This window comes from Balaenoptera ricei, chromosome 3, assembly GCF_028023285.1.
Source record: "Balaenoptera ricei isolate mBalRic1 chromosome 3, mBalRic1.hap2, whole genome shotgun sequence".
NCBI lineage: Eukaryota > Metazoa > Chordata > Mammalia > Artiodactyla > Balaenopteridae > Balaenoptera > Balaenoptera ricei.
In genome coordinates, this window is record NC_082641.1 from 119,932,771 (window position 1) to 119,948,221 (window position 15,451).

At 44.4% G+C, this 15,451-nt stretch overlaps 1 long non-coding RNA gene and 1 other non-coding gene across 2 annotated transcripts in view; one reads left to right on the top strand and one right to left on the bottom strand.

The window, feature by feature from the left end:
• Positions 1-15,451, top strand: part of LOC132362601 (uncharacterized) — a 354,028-nt gene that overhangs the window by 140,985 nt on the left and 197,592 nt on the right. The gene's annotated exons all lie outside the window — the stretch shown is intronic.
• TRNAE-CUC (transfer RNA glutamic acid (anticodon CUC)) lies at positions 13,101-13,173 on the bottom strand. The gene has a single exon. It is a non-coding gene; the product is annotated as a tRNA-Glu (tRNA).

Consider the following 15,451-nt stretch of genomic DNA (forward strand, 5'->3'; position numbering starts at 1 on the left):
TCTGCCTCCCTGTTCCCTCTGTAGCATAAACTCCACAAAACAAGGAGCTTTCCTATCTTGACTCTATACTCCAGAACCAGAATAGTGCCTGAGACATAATAGGTGCTCAGTAAATGGTTTCCCCCCTCATTCAGTCAACAAATAGAAACTTTCCTTCTCCTTCACTTTTTAATGGGTTCGTTATGGAAAAAAATGAGAAGGTGAGTGGTGAAAAAAGGCATTACACTTTTTCATATAGATGACTGGGTTTTCTGTTGTCCTTGGGGCTGTTTGTTTGGTCTTATGCCACCTGTGAGCTGAGCAGTGTGCGACATCATTTGTTTTTCAGGTATTCGCTCCGTACCAAGCACTATTCTAGGGAGGAAATGTCCTGTATCCGTGGAACTTGTTTCAGTGGGGAGAGATGGACAGTAATCAATGAATACATATTCTGTTGAGTGGGGATAAATACTACAAAGACAAGTAAAGTAGGGTAAAGGGGTAGTTGGGGAAGGTTTCTGATGGGGGGGCATGCGAGAGCACCTTGCAGGGAGTGTAGGAGCAGACTTGGCTGACGGCTGGAGGGAGAGCAATGTGGGCAGTAGTGGGCGCTTGCCTGGCTTGTGGCGGGGGGAGGGGGCTGGAGCACAGCCAGGGAAAGGTGCAGGCGGTGAGGTGGGAGAGGAAGGCTTGGAGGCTGGTATGGATGTGGACTTTTACTCCTCATGAAACGGGGAGGCCCCCAGATGGTCTAGAACCAAGGGGTGCCCTGACTTGGCTTAGGGTTTCCAAGGTGAAGAGAATGGGTGAAGGGGGTTGGTGAGAGGAGACTGGCGAGTTAGGAGGCTTTTTAGTAACTCAGGTGAGAGGGAGAGTCTCCTAGACCAGTGGGAGTGGTGAGAAGTGGTCAGGTTCCAGATAAGCTTTGAAGGCAGGGCCAGGTGGATTGGCTGATGGTTTGGAGATGGGGTGTGAGAGAGGGAGCTTTCAGACTGAGCACTTGGCAGAAAACCCTGGTCGTTGAGTGAGATGGAGAAGACTGGGAGATGCAGGTTTGGGAAGAACTCAGGAGTCTATTTGGGGTGGTGTCTTAGGTTTCAGCACCTAAATAGAACCTGTAGGGCCCAGGCCCAGTAGGCAGTGGGTGGAGTCCTAGCTTGACACATTCGCTGACATGATGACCACTGAGTCCCAACTAGCCAAGGACCTAAGAACATGGGCCAAACGTGGGGCCAGTGTCCAGCTACACAGATGCTGAAATGAAGTGGTCTCAGATCTGCAAGTCTGGAGCAATGCTCCTCCATTGTTACCAGAAAAGGGAGTCTCTGAGTCATCCTCAGGGGGCTGGTTTAGTCTGTTGCCTTCATGTCACCGTTCTCTTCCTTTGTCTCTATGCTCTTACGCTATTTCTTGATCAAGGAACCATAAAGTGACTTGTTTTTAACAAGACAGAAGGCCACAACATGGAGGTTCACTTTTGGGTTTGAACATTTGGCTTTTTACTGCTAACCGGTGGCCCGTAGGCTGGGACACACAAAAGCACCCTAATTGTAATTCCTAGTGAAGAGCTGTCCCGTGTGTGTCTGGGAACCTGCTGTAAGTGACAGGTACGACAGGGGCAGGGACACTTCAGGTCCCTCGTGGCAGAGACTCCCTGAACCACCGGTCTTTGGTGGCTCTGAAGATGGGTGTCCAATAGGAATGCCCAGAGAGCTGCCACTATCTTCTCTGCAAGAGGAATTAGTCCCTCTTAACCTTGGGCATCTCTGAAGTCCCAAGTCCTTTATGACTGTTAACACTACTATCTGTGGTCCCCAGGGATCCTGTTTAATCAGCTGATGAATTCCTCTTTCCTTGATTCTAAATCTGATGCCCCACGGGCTTTTCCCATAGTATAAATGGTATTCTATTCCAGCGCATATCATCTTATTCACAGGAAATAGTCTCTGAATTACATCACCAACCAGTTCTACTATATTCTGTGGACGTTTATTGTGGAAGTTTCATGGGAGTGACATCATTTCTGTCCGCAAGAGTTAGTATATCCCATTCATGTTCAAGATTATAGAGCTGAGTTCAGAGATGGGAGAAACAGGTGAGTGAAACTCCAGCACATTTTGCTGTCCTTTCATTCTTAAAATATTAGCAAAACATTTTTTCTAAGCTTATAAAGGTAGGTATATGGCAAAGCACGGTACTTTTCCTTACCTATGCCATTCAGTGAGATGATATTTATCTTTGAAAAGTAGGTTAGGGGGCAAGGGAAAGTAGGTTAGATCAGGTTGGAGAAACCACTAACCATCTCCCAGGATCTACTCTTCCCTTCTTCTGTGGTAATAACATAGACACCCCTGTTTTAAGATGTGCGTATAGCTACTTGGCATTAAGACGACATTTCCCAGCTTCCCTTGCAGCTAAGTAGGCCGTAGGAATGAGTTCTGGCCCATGTGAGTAGGTAAAAGTGCCTGGTGGCAGCTTCCAGAAATCCCACTTAGGAGGCATTATGTGTACATGCTTTGCCTCTTCTTCTTCACATCTTCCTCCATCCTGCTCCCTGAAATATAGAAGCTGCCATCTTGCCGCATGAGGTTGAAGCCATGCACGATGAAGCAGCAAGAGAAAAGGCGTAGCCCACTGTGCCCTGTCTTTGAGACCTTTGTTTCAATTTAAAAATTTTAACTAATTAATTAATTAATTTTTAACTAATTAATTTTTTAACTAAGACCTTTGTTTCAATTTTAAATTTTTAACTAATTAATTTAACTAAGCCCCTACGTGGCTTGTGGGATCTCAGTTCCCCGACCAGGGACTGAACCTGGGCCATGGCAGTGAAAGCTCTACAGTGAAAGCCCAGAATCCTAACCACTAGGCCGCCAGGAAACTCCCCTGAGGCCTTTTATATGAGGGATAAAAGGACTTTTATCATATTTAAGGTGCTGTTACTTGAGATCTTCTGATCCTCACAGCTGAGCCTAATCCCAACTCATACAACCGTATCTAATCTTCCCTTGAACTAGAGGGCTCAGGGCGCAGTGTCATTCTCAGCTGAGGAGAACAGTGTACCCGTTCCTGCCAAGTCACCAATCTTTAGTCTCCCCAAGGTACTGCGTTATACCTTTAAGATCATTCTTCATAAGAGCCTCATGTAGTGTGCATCACTTACTACCCGAGAACCAAAAAGTGAAAATAATGGTGTCCTACCTAATGCGATTTGAGCTCATGTCCCCTCAGCCACAGGAACTTGTCCATCCCACATCACTGTCCTCCGCTTTTGTGTTTCTGTCACTTGGTCTCTAGATATAGATGAATCAAGCCAACAGAGTCTCTAAAGGCAGGTGAGAGGGGCGCCCACCACTCCTAGAGACTGGTTTTTATGATCATAGAAGTAACACATGTAAAAAAGTCAAAACCATCTATGAGAAAATGTGCCCCATGCCCCCAGTCCCACTACCTCAAAGCCACAGAAGCTTTGGGGACTCCCTTATAGAACTTTTCCATATGTGTAGAGCCCTTCTTTTTTTAAAAAAAGTGAATATATACATAAAAGTATATATGTATAACATAAATGGAAACATATGACATACACCATAGTATACTTTGTTTTTTAAATTAAATAATAATTATAAACATCCTTCCAAATCAGCATCTGCACATTGACTTCTGTCTGATGCATAGTATCTCATTGTACAGTAGGTGTCCCATAATTAATTTAAGCAGTCTCCTGTTAATGGCCATTTCTTCCAGAGTTTTGCCATGAAAAACGTTGGTGAACAGTTTCACTTGTATGTATATCTTTGTGCATATGGACCAATATATCTATAGGAGTAAATCATAGACTTGGAGTTGCTAGGTGAATTGGTATGTTAAATATGTAAGCAGTGCCCTCCCTCTGCATTTGAACTCCCACCAACAGGATCAAGCTTTTTAAACTCAGGTTCCCCTCAGGAGCCACAACTTAACATTCAGTTTATTTCCTGTTCACTTACTACTTTTTAAATTTGGGTTTCTGTTCAGACATCTGCCTTGTCAAAAGACAGATGAGAAGCAGGTGAGTGATCTGCTTCAGTTTAATACTGTGTATCGTTTAAAGGGGATTATGAGCAAAAGTCCCACCTTATTGCTGAGAATATGCTAGCAGTGTTTCCTGTTTAAGGTCTGGGCCTCGTGAGCTGAAGGGCTTTGGGGAGAAAGGATCAGGGGTGCAACTAGGAATACAGAGCCCAGCCTTCTGGATCCCAGACTGCAGAGAAGTTATTCCACCACAAAGACAAAAGGGACTTTGAATATCGTTGGAAATAGAAAGATACCTTATATAAGGGCTGGGAGAAGGTCCAAAATTTAGGGTTTATTCAATATCCCATGATGTCTAACCACCTAACCCCTACATTTAACACTTCCTTTCTTTTCTCAGGACCTTTTATTTATTTTATTAAAAAAATTTTTTTAAATTAAATTTAATTAAAAAAATTTTTTGGCTGCGTTGGGTCTTCGTTGCTGTGCGCGGGCTTTCTCTAGTTGCGGAGAGCGGGGGCTACTCTTCGTTGTGGTGCGCAGGCTTCTCATTGTGGTGGCTTCTCTTGTTGCTGAGCACGGGCTCTAGGCATGTGGGCTTCAGTATTTGCAGCATGCAGGCCCTAGAGCACATGGGTTTCAGTAGTTGTGGCACGCAGGCTCAGTAGTTATGATGCATGGGCTTAGTTGCTCCACGGCATGTGGGATCTTCCCAGACCAGGGCTCGAACCCGTGTCCCCTGCATTGGCAGGCAGATTCTTAACCACCGCGCCACCAGGGAAGTCCTTCTCAGGGTCTTTTAAAAAGCCCCCTTAGAGTATGTATTGGTGGTAGAGTGGTGATGGGTTTTTTAAAAATGTTATCCAGAGCCCAGTAAGCTGCTTGGACAAATGCTTGGAACAAAAGGAGAAGCTTTGCGACTGTTTTGCTGATATGTTCATGCTCCCTAGACTCCTAGCTGTCGTCCAGTTTAGAAGAAGAGGTCCTTGTATCAGAGGAGGACACGGGGAGTCAGAGCATTTCACCCCCCCCCGACCCCCCCCACCCCGCACTGGTAAAAGGGCTTCTCAGAAGCCCAAACCCCAGCCTCACTTCAGGGGACAGGCCCTGCCCAGCATTCTTGACGAGGCTGTCTTAGAAGTAGGTAGCACCCTCTCCTGGGCTAAATCCAAATGTTTTCCGTGTGTCCTGAAGTCATCTAGGATAATAACCGGCATCTCCCTTTCTCTGGCAAGCTCTGCCCCATCACTGCCCCCTCCTGGCCCCTTCTAGTTTTTATTTGAGTGGTGCTCTGGACTGTTCGCAAACCAGTCAACATTGGACATTAGAGATTCCAGGCAAGATCTGTCGGGGAGTAAGAACTTATTTGCGTACTTACTATGGGCAGGATACCGGGGCAGGGGTGCGAATGAAAAGAAATAAAAGCTTATAGTTACTATAGATAAGGAATATGAAGAATGAATAATTAAATCACACAAAATACTATTTTAAACAATTGTAAGACAACAAAAGCACTGAAGGGACTCTACTTATGGCAGAAATTTTGGAGTGGTGAGGGGATATTTGTTACTTAGCAGTCTCTTTATGAAATGGCAGATGCTAAGGCAGGAGCTGCCCAAAGAAAGGGGGTAAATCCTCACCCCTAAGAAGTAGTCTCTGGAAACAGTTGCATTGTAAGTTCCTTTCACTGAACCAGTTAACATACAACTGCAAATTTTAAGCCTCTGGGAACCCTTTACCACCTACCACCATTTTCTACCTTGTTTTTTCTTCACTAGACATTAGTATCTCAATGAAATTTACAGAAAACGAAAAGATTTTAATGGTGCCTTCTCAATTCTGTGTTCTAGTTGCTATTTCATCCAGACATTTATTCTAATTGGCATGTAGGTTCTGCTTTCTCTAACTCCGTCTGTGTGCTAAAGACCATGGGCATTGTTCATTTTATCTCATAAGTCACGTCTGTTTTGCATGTTCAGTTTTCAGTGCGGCAACACCAACAAACATGGCTGTCGCTTAGTGGATCCTTACCTGAAGCCAGGCACGAATGACGCTACATTCTTTCATTTGATGCTCACAGTTACCCGATGGGATAAGAATTATCTCTATTATCCCTGTTTTTACAGATGAGGAGTTTAAGGTTCACAGACGTTCAGTAACTTGCCCAAGTGGCAGGGATGGGATCTGACCCCGGAAGTCTAGCTCTCGAGGCCTTGTTTTTTATCTACGGTGAATATTGTCCGCCTTAGCGTTTGCAAGTAATTAATAAGTGTGCGACTGAGGAAAGACTCATGTTACCAGGTGTAGTTCATTTCATAAAGATGCGATTTGGGTATGGTGCAGTTGAGATAGGGAGGAAGTAAAGCATTTCTGTTGGCCTTTTCGCCTGTTTTGTAAGGGAGGAGGCTGCGGGAGCAGGACTGGCTGATCCCAGCACACCCAGCACACACCCTCAGGGTCACAGCCAAGACTCAGTGAATGTTTACCACGTCCTGGGAAGCACTCCCGCTCAAACCCGGCATGTTGTTTCATTTAATCCTCATGACAGTCTCACTTTACAAGACAGGCTCAGAAAGGTGAAGCACCTTGCCCAGGGTCACACAGCTAGTGATTGGTGGAGTCAGGACACTTGATCGCTGCTCCCCTGAACTCCTCTTAGGTGCCATGAAGGAGCTTCTAAGAGCCGCACTTTCTCAGCCCATGAGGGAAAGGTCAGACTGTCCACCCCGCGCCCCCGGCCCCTGAACAAATGTCCTGCCGCCTCCCAGAGCATCCCCTCTGAAATGGGGGCAGTGGGCAAGAGGCCGGAATCTGCCAGGACTCTGTCAAATGTGTGCGCTGGGAAAAGTTCCTGGTCCTGAGCCTTTGAAGGAATGTGTCTGCTCTAGGCAAACCCAGGACGGACCCAGAAGTATCGTATTGAGACCCAGGAGAAGACTGCAAATATATTTGGACTCTTAAGTCTGTAAAATGTGTCTTCTCATTGTCTTCAGAAGCAGGAGTGCGTCTTGTACCTAACTCTGCTGGTCGGTCATACCATTGGTACTTAAAAGATACAAGGAAGGAAGAAAGAAATGAATGAATAGATGGATGGATGGATGGATGAATGAATGATGGACAAGGAGAAGGCAGCACCTGTGTTTGGGTAGAAGTCTGCTTAGGAATCTCTTTCTACCAGTGGTTCCGGATGCTCTTATGAAAAAATACCTGTAACATATGTTTTCAACTGGATTTTGAGTGTGAGTCTCTGGAGACAGAATACTGGGGTTCAGATCCTTGCTCTGCCTCCCCTAGCTAGTTATCTGCGGCGGGTCACGGAGCCTCTCTGGGTCTCAGTATCCCCTGGAGGGTTGTCGTGTGAGTTAATGTAGGTGATGCGCGTGGCTCCAGTGAGCATTTGCCAAGTGCCAGGAATGGTCATCGCAGGCCCAGCATGCCAGGCCAGCTGGAGTCAGCGTGGCCACCGTGCCTGACAAGGGCGTCAGGGACTTGCGTCCCTCAGCACGTGAGTGTAACTGCTCAGTCCCAGCCTGAACCTGAACGTGGAGCAACAAACACCTGGCCCCAGATATAATTTCCTCTTGCAGCTCACTGCAGCCGTGAGGAAATCGCAGGGGGAGGGCCGGGGAGCGTGGCGCGGTAACCCCATAATCTCCAGAGCCCTTCTCCTAGACTGACACATAATTGTCAGATTGTTTTATGAGAGCAGCTTCCTGCCCCCTTCCTGCCTCGCTTCCAAATGCGCTCATTCCCGAGGAAGCCTCACTTCTCCCTCTCGCCCTTAATCGCTCCTTTCCTGCCCGCCCCGGGGCTGGGCCGATTTCCTAAATCACTCAGAATTGGCTTCCAGCGCTGGCGCCCAGGGTGGGCTGCAGGAGAGGGTGCGTTTGTTCTAAGTGGCTTGTGACCCAGAGGTCAGAGATGCTTCCATTCTGTTTGATGTCTTTCCCAGGGGGCCTTCCTTCACCCACCCCTTCTCCTTCCCTCCCGAGCTGACTTTAATTCTAAGGTCAGGAAGAGATTAAGGAACCAAGTCCTGCTGCTTTTCCTAACCAGTGTGGCACTGGAGACCCAAGTGGGTGAGGGGCCGGTGGGTTGGGGGGTAACAGGTGCTGGAGGGCAGGATCCCTGCCTCAGTTCCTCAGCCCTTTAGCCCCTTCCTCACCCACACTCAGGGGGTTTCAGAATATTCCATTTCAAATTGAGCTCTGAAAGATTCATCCAAGAGATCTCCTTCTGGGCATTTCCCTCTCTCTCCAAAAGCCCACACTTAGGAGGAAGTGATAAGTCCTAACACTTTTAGCTTATTTTTTCCCACTTGAGGAATTTCAGAGGAAGCAACATGGGGCGTTTTGTATTTTCACTGTATTTTTTTTTTATTGCTAAAGCAATACACAATCACGGTAGTAATTTCAAAAGAATCATTTCCAGACGTAACCACAGTTCACAGCATTTTGTGTATCCTTCCAGAAATGTTCTCGGCACATACGAGCATACAAATCTATATGTATTTTTTTTTTTTTTTTAATTTTTTTAAATTTTATTTATTTATTTATTTATGGCTGCGTTGGGTCTTCGTTTCTGTGCGAGGGCTTTCTCCAGTTGCGGCGAGCGGGGGCCACTCTTCATCGCTGTGCGCGGGCCTCTCACTGTCGCGGCCTCTCTCGTTGCGGAGCACAGGCTCCAGACGCGCGGGCTCAGTAGTTGTGGCTCACGGGCCTAGTCGCTCCGCGGCATGTGGGATCTTCCCAGACCAGGGCTCGAACCCGTGTCCCCTGCATCGGCAGGCAGATTCTCAACCACTGCGCCACCAGGGAAGCCCTATATGTATTTTTAACACAAATGAGAGCAAATTGGACATCTTGTTCTACAACTTGCTATTTTTCACTTAGCATGTTTTGGCTGTTTTTTACTTCAATAAATTCAGATTTACTCATAAAAAAAATGCTATATAGCGTTCCATTGTGTGAATGTACTAACGTATTTAACAGCTTCCTGTTAATGAATATTTAGGTTGTTTTTGCTTTATTACAAGCAATGCTACCTATATCCATATTCAAGTTAGAGTAACTTCCACTTAGAGGTGTATTTTTTGGATTAAAGTGTCTGGGAAGTTAACATTTTGACAGATGTCAAATTGTCCTTCAGGAAGGTCATACCAGTTTAAAGTCCAGAATTAATGTATGAGAATGCCGGATTACCTACACCGTCACAAATACCTGTAAAATCAAACTTTTTAACGCTGTCAATCTTAAAATAAGTGTATTTTATTATTATTTAAATTAATATTTCCTTCAGAGTAGGCATCCAACCTTACTCCCAGATAAATGACCATTGTTTGGTGAACTTCCTGCTCATGTAAATTTGACCATTTTCCTATTATATTATTTATCTGCATCTTAATGAGATGAGAATCTCATTATATATAAAGGAAAATAATCCTTTTCTGTCCCAAGTATTTATCAGTAGTTCCCCTTTGTATCAATTGCCATTTGGTTTTGTTTGTTATTTTTTTCCAGCTAATATGTGAAAAATTATTTTAATGGCAAACTTGTCAATTCTCTCTCTCTCTCTTTTTTTTTTTTTCTTCTGGACATGCTCAGAAACTCTAACATAAACTATGAGTTTTTAAAAAATCACTCATGTTTTCTATTTGTTACATTTAAATCTTTAATCCTGCTAAAATTTGAGGGGGAAGAATAAATGATACAATAGAGGGCAACTTTATTTCTCACTCACATAACCAGTTGTTTCATTCTATTCATTAACTAATGCATCTTTTCTTAGCACTTTAAAAAATGAAACTTCTTAACATAAGAACACTTACCATTCCGTAATGATGTCTTTCCCAATATGTGAAGCTCTTTCAAGAAGAAAATAATTTGATCCTTGACTAACTTTAAGGACACTGAGACCCATCTTCACGAAAGAAGCACAAATTAATTGCTAGTATTGGCTAGGTCTTTGTGAAATGAATGAATCCTAAAATGGATTTCCAGATGCTGTGTTTTCCATTCATTGAGTCCAGGAGCCCTCTGTTGCCACTTTGTGTAGTGGCCTATGGGATCACAGAAATGATATCAACAGTATTTGCCCTCAGGAAGTTTATACTCTAATAGGGAAGTAGTAGGTCTTTCATTTTGTGGAGTGTGCCTGCATTCATATGTTTACAACTCATTGAGGGGCCTTCGGTTCCTGGGGCCTTGAAAATGTAAGAAAAGGAGATTTACATTTGTTGAATCCATTCTTTCAGGAAATGAGCTATTGAGTAAGTGAAAGTTGGAACAGAACAGAAAATATTGTAAGTTAGCTGCATTTTAGGAATAGGTACTCTGTGTGTTTTCATTTGCTGTAGAAACAAAGTCCTTTCTGAGGAGAGCCCCCTCAGATTTAGAATTTCAGAGTTGAGGGGTCCAAAGGAGAATAACTATAAATTATTATATCCATTTTACTGAACTCAAGCTCTGTGTCTTACTCATGGTCATGGCTCAGTAGCACAGGGTGTAATCCAACTCTTTCTACTCAAGAGTTGTGATAAATAATATTGTTAGTTGCCTACCCAGTAGCTACCACCACAACCCTTTATGCCTTCATGTGCTGGGAACACTGGTTTTGTACGGGGTGAGAGTGCCAGCCTAAGACAGTCATGCTGTCCCATTTCCTTTCCTAAGTCTCCCTTTTAGAGACCTTTTGGAGCTAGGGGACTGTGTTAGTTCATTCAGGCTGCCATAAAAAACAACACAGACTGGGTGGCGTAAACAACAGAAATTTATTTCTCCCAGCCTGGAGACGAGAAGGCCATGCTCAAGGTGCTGGCAGGATCACTTCCTCCTGAGGCCTCTCCCTGGGCTTGCAGATGGCTGCCTTCTTGCTGTGTCCTTCCTCGTCTTTCCTCTGCGTGCAGCATCCTTGATACACCTCAGTGTGCCAAATCCCCTTGTCTTATAAGAGCACCAGTCAGACTGGATCGGGGCCTACCCTAATGGCCTTATTTTAACTTAATCACCTCTTTAAAGGCCATGTCTGGAGTACAGCCCCATTCTGAGATACTGGGGTTAGGGCTTCAACATATGAATTGAGGGCAGGGGCTGGGGGGTGCTGCATTCAGCCCATAAAAGGGACCAAACCTAGTTGGGCCATTGAGACCTAAAGAGAAATCTACTGGGTGCTACTAGGTTGGATTTTGTTCCCAGATCAGTGGACCCTTGTGAAGAGAAAGCATGGGATGGTGATGTCTGGAGCAGTGGCAGCTATCTTGACATCATGAATTGAAAACTGTGAGCACAAAAAGCCTCTCTCTATGCTGGGTATGATTAAGCAGAAGGATGGAAAGACCTGCAACCTTCCCAAAATTGTTGAGTTGCTGAACGAACTCTGAGATCATCAATTTCCAGACTTCTTGTAAGTGAAGAATAAATGTCCCAACAGGGGTAATGCCATTATTAGGTTTTCTGTTATTTGCAGCTGAAAAGATTGCTAACTAATATGTAACTTCATTATTTCTTCAGTGAACTTTACTGACTCCCAGGGGGAGCATGGCTCAGCTCTCTCATGATAATTTTGAAACATGGGGCTGCTGCTTCTCTCAACAGCCTGCAAGGGCTCATCAGCCAAGAATTCATCTTAAACCCTCCGGAGAGCTTTTACCTTTTCTGTTCATGCCAACTCCCCAGAGAGAGAGTTTTAGGAGTTCACTTTATGCTAAATCTGGCTTTTGTTTATTTATAAAATTACTCCTATAAAGTTCTCAGGGCTACCAGGGTTCTCATATTCAAGGATTTGGTGAACAAATCTGTATTCTCTCTGTGCATGAACTCTTGTTTTTATGGACCTTAAACTTACCCCTTCTTATGCTGATGATTAGAACTAGAGGTTGGGTGTTCAGGGAGGGTTTTGATTTCTATTTTAGATCCTTCTTTATAGCTTTACCGTGTTTAAATAATAACGTATTTACCATGTTATTATTTAACGCATGAATACAAATTGTGGTAATTTGGAAGGGGGCAGGAAGGAAACAGAGCCCATCTCTTAATCTTCCTCTTTGTAATGAGAGCCCTAATATTTTTGTGCCTTTATTATATACTATTTTATCTCTTTGAGTTACCATTCAAGGAAGTGTTTCCCCATCTTGTGAAGGGAAGAGATGAAATGGGAGGTGCTGTGGCAATGGCAAGGAAGAAACAGTCTTTGGAGTAATTTTTCTAGGTCTGAATTGTGCCTCTGCCCCCTACCAGTTTTGTGACCTTAGGTTTGTTACCTAACCTCTCTAAGCTTCAGTTCCCTCATTTAGGAACAGGGGAGGAAATTAGGGTTCACGTCACAGAGTTGTTGAGAGGGTTCGGTATGTACGCTCGGTCAAGGTCACGGCTCCGTGCCCAGCGTATCATGAACACTTGTGAGGCGTCTGCTATTGCTTGCTGCAAGGTTTCCATGCTGTGCCATCATCATGGATTTTACTTTCTCAGAATTGCAGTTTTAAAACTTTTTATTTTGCTATAATTTTAGGTTTAAAGAAAAGTTGCGAAGAGGTACAGAGGGTTTTCATACACCCCTCACCCAGTTTCCCCCATGTTTAACATCTTATATTGCCATGGTGCATTTGTCAAAACTGAGAAAGTAGGAGACATGGGTACATTACTATTAACTCAACTCCAGAATCCAATCCACATTGCATTCAGTTGTCCTGTCTCCCCAGGCACCTCTGGTCTTCCAGTGGCTCAGTCTTTCCTTGCTTTTCATGACCTTAACAGTCTCGAGGAGTGAGTCCCGGACGTTTGAGCAAAAGTAGAAAAACCCATGCTACTTCCCCCAGCCTGTACCTTTTCTGTTCCAAAGTCTTCTGAGCCCACAGACAAGAGTAGAGGGCACTGTTCAAAGGAGGTGAACTGCATCTTTCTGTTCGGAGGGTGTATGTGCATCTGCTTTTAGAGGAGATCCTTTTGGAAGACTCCACTTGCAACAGGGTTCTGTATATTGATGGAGGGCAGAGTGGAGTGTCCCAGGGGAAAGCTTTGATATATTTGTGGTCAGTTGGGTAATTGTAAGTCTTGCTTCTCATTTCTTTTTTTTTTTTTTTTTTTGGCTATGCCACGTAGCCTGTGGGATCTTAGTTCCCTGACCAGGGATTGAACCCGGGCCCTCGGCAGTGAGAGCACAGAGTCCTAACCACTGGACCACCAGGGAACTCCCACGTCTTGCTTCCCATTTCTGTTGAGAACTGGGTGACATCAGAAGCTCTCTCTCTCTACCCTCACCCTGATCCCTTCCCCTTGGCCCCATTGGATAGCCCTACAGCTACCCCTTCAAGCTTTAGGTGTCCAAGGGACAAAATTCATCTATAAAGGAAAGAGAAAGTCTCCAGTTGAGCAGATCCACAGCCGTGCACACTAATACCTTCTGGGGCTTAGTAATTTTCCATTCATGGTCATGTTCAGACAATCCCGAGGGTCATCTGAGGCTGATTAAGTCCAGATTTACGTTCTTCTCCAGCAAATGGCTGTGCTTCAAAAGTTTGTTTATTTAACATAAAGTGCAATGGAAAAAAGTTTTAGGTCCTAGAGTACAGGAGTTCGTGTGACTTCATGCCTCTTTTTCTAGGGTAGAATAAACAAAACAGGAGAATGGCAAAGTCTATAGGGTTTTTCCTCCGTCCTCATGGATGGCTAGTTTTTTGTTTATAATACTGTGGGGCAAAACTCCTGTGTTAGAAGAAAAAAGGAAGGTTGTTTTCTCTTGAATGGAGTTGTTTGTATTCATATTCCTGGAAGCTGATTATTTTGGAAAACCTAACTCCTTCCTTATCATTTTTTAGTTAACTTTATTCTTTCTACTTCCATTTGGGAAATTAATCTCATTGCCCGTGTATGTTTGATATCTTGGGAGGGAGGTTGGACTTGGTGGAACTGAATTATTTAAAACTGTTCCTTATGCAGATGTGTGTGTCTGTGTGCTTGCATGTGGCTCAACTGTCCTCCTTAGGGGTGTGTCATAGCCTGTGGGCTTGATAGGTCCCAGAAAAGCTTTTCAGCTAACCAAACCCAGAACCCAGAGTGAGGGGATATCCCTGGGGTCAGGCAGTCCTTCCCAAAGGGAATTTCAGAGATCCTAAAATAAAAAAAAAAAAATTTAACAGGTTTATTGAGATATAATTTACATACCTTAAATTCACTTTTTTAAAAATTGAGGTTTAATTGACATTAGTTTCCGGTATATGGCATAAATACTCAATATTTGTATACATCAAGTAATGGTCACCACAAGATGTCTAGTGAACATCCGCTACCCGGAGATCTTTTAAAGAGTCTTTGAGCCAAGAGATGCCACTTTGAGATGGAGCAGGTATCAAGATAGAGGGCACAGGGAAGGCAGGCTTGGGGAGATCAGAGTCAGAGGAACAGAGAGATGACACGTAAATGACAAATGGTCATAATGGTATTTGAGAGAGACATAGGTCTTGATATGAAACATCTCAAAGCTCTATACAATTGTCAGTCATTGGGAATAATTTGTAGAAAAAGTTAATCAATATTTGACTAAAGAGTTTTTCTCTTCAGTGTATTAATACATTCAACCTGAAAAAACTCCAAGGGATTATCAGACTCTTGGGTTGTCCTGGAGTTACATGGTATTAAATATTGCTAGAAATAAATGGGTCTTAGGGGGAGTTCGGAATTATTTTTTGTTGTAGTTATATTCACTGTAATGAGATTTGGTCTACCTGGAACCAAAAGTTCCTGCTAATACCGCTTTGTTGAGATTCCCACATCTATCACAGGTTTTAAGTGGCACTTAGTGTTGTTTTTTGGAATGCTATGAAAAATTGTCAGGTTCTCATTTCAGAGGTGAGGGACACAGATTGAGAGGCTGGGCATGAAGTCATACAGCACGTGGTTGACAGGCACGATTCCTGGCCGCAGGCCTTTTCACGGACTCTGGGAATCCGTGTTCTGAGCTTCTTTCCTGTTCTGCAAGCTGCTGCCCTTCACAAATAGCACTAGGAGTGGGACTGAGGACTCAGGGGTCCTGGAGGATGAGCCAGTTTGTTCTTGGGATAAAATAGTCCCTGGGCAGGCGAGGGACGCAGAGGTGAGGCCAGGTCCTCGTGTAAAAGTGGTCAGCCTGGAGGTGGGCCTGATGCTGACCATTGTTACCCCTCCCTGCACACGTGCCCCACCCCAAGGTGCCAGGCAAGCGTGTAAAAGAGGCCCCACCCTTTAACTTCCTTCCCTTTGAGACTGTGTCTTATTTTCATGCTGTTTTCTCCAGTCTTTCGTCATGATTCTAACGCCCATCCTGTCAACATGCTATCTTTGGGAGTCTCTCCGAAAAGGCTCCACTTTTGGAGAGCGTGCCAGAGGAGAGCGAGGGTAGCTCTCCATCCTGCCCCTGTCCCCGTGGCTCCTTTCCCTCAATGAGCCTGTTTAATGAGTCAAGAATATTCCATTAACCAAATGGGTGCAGC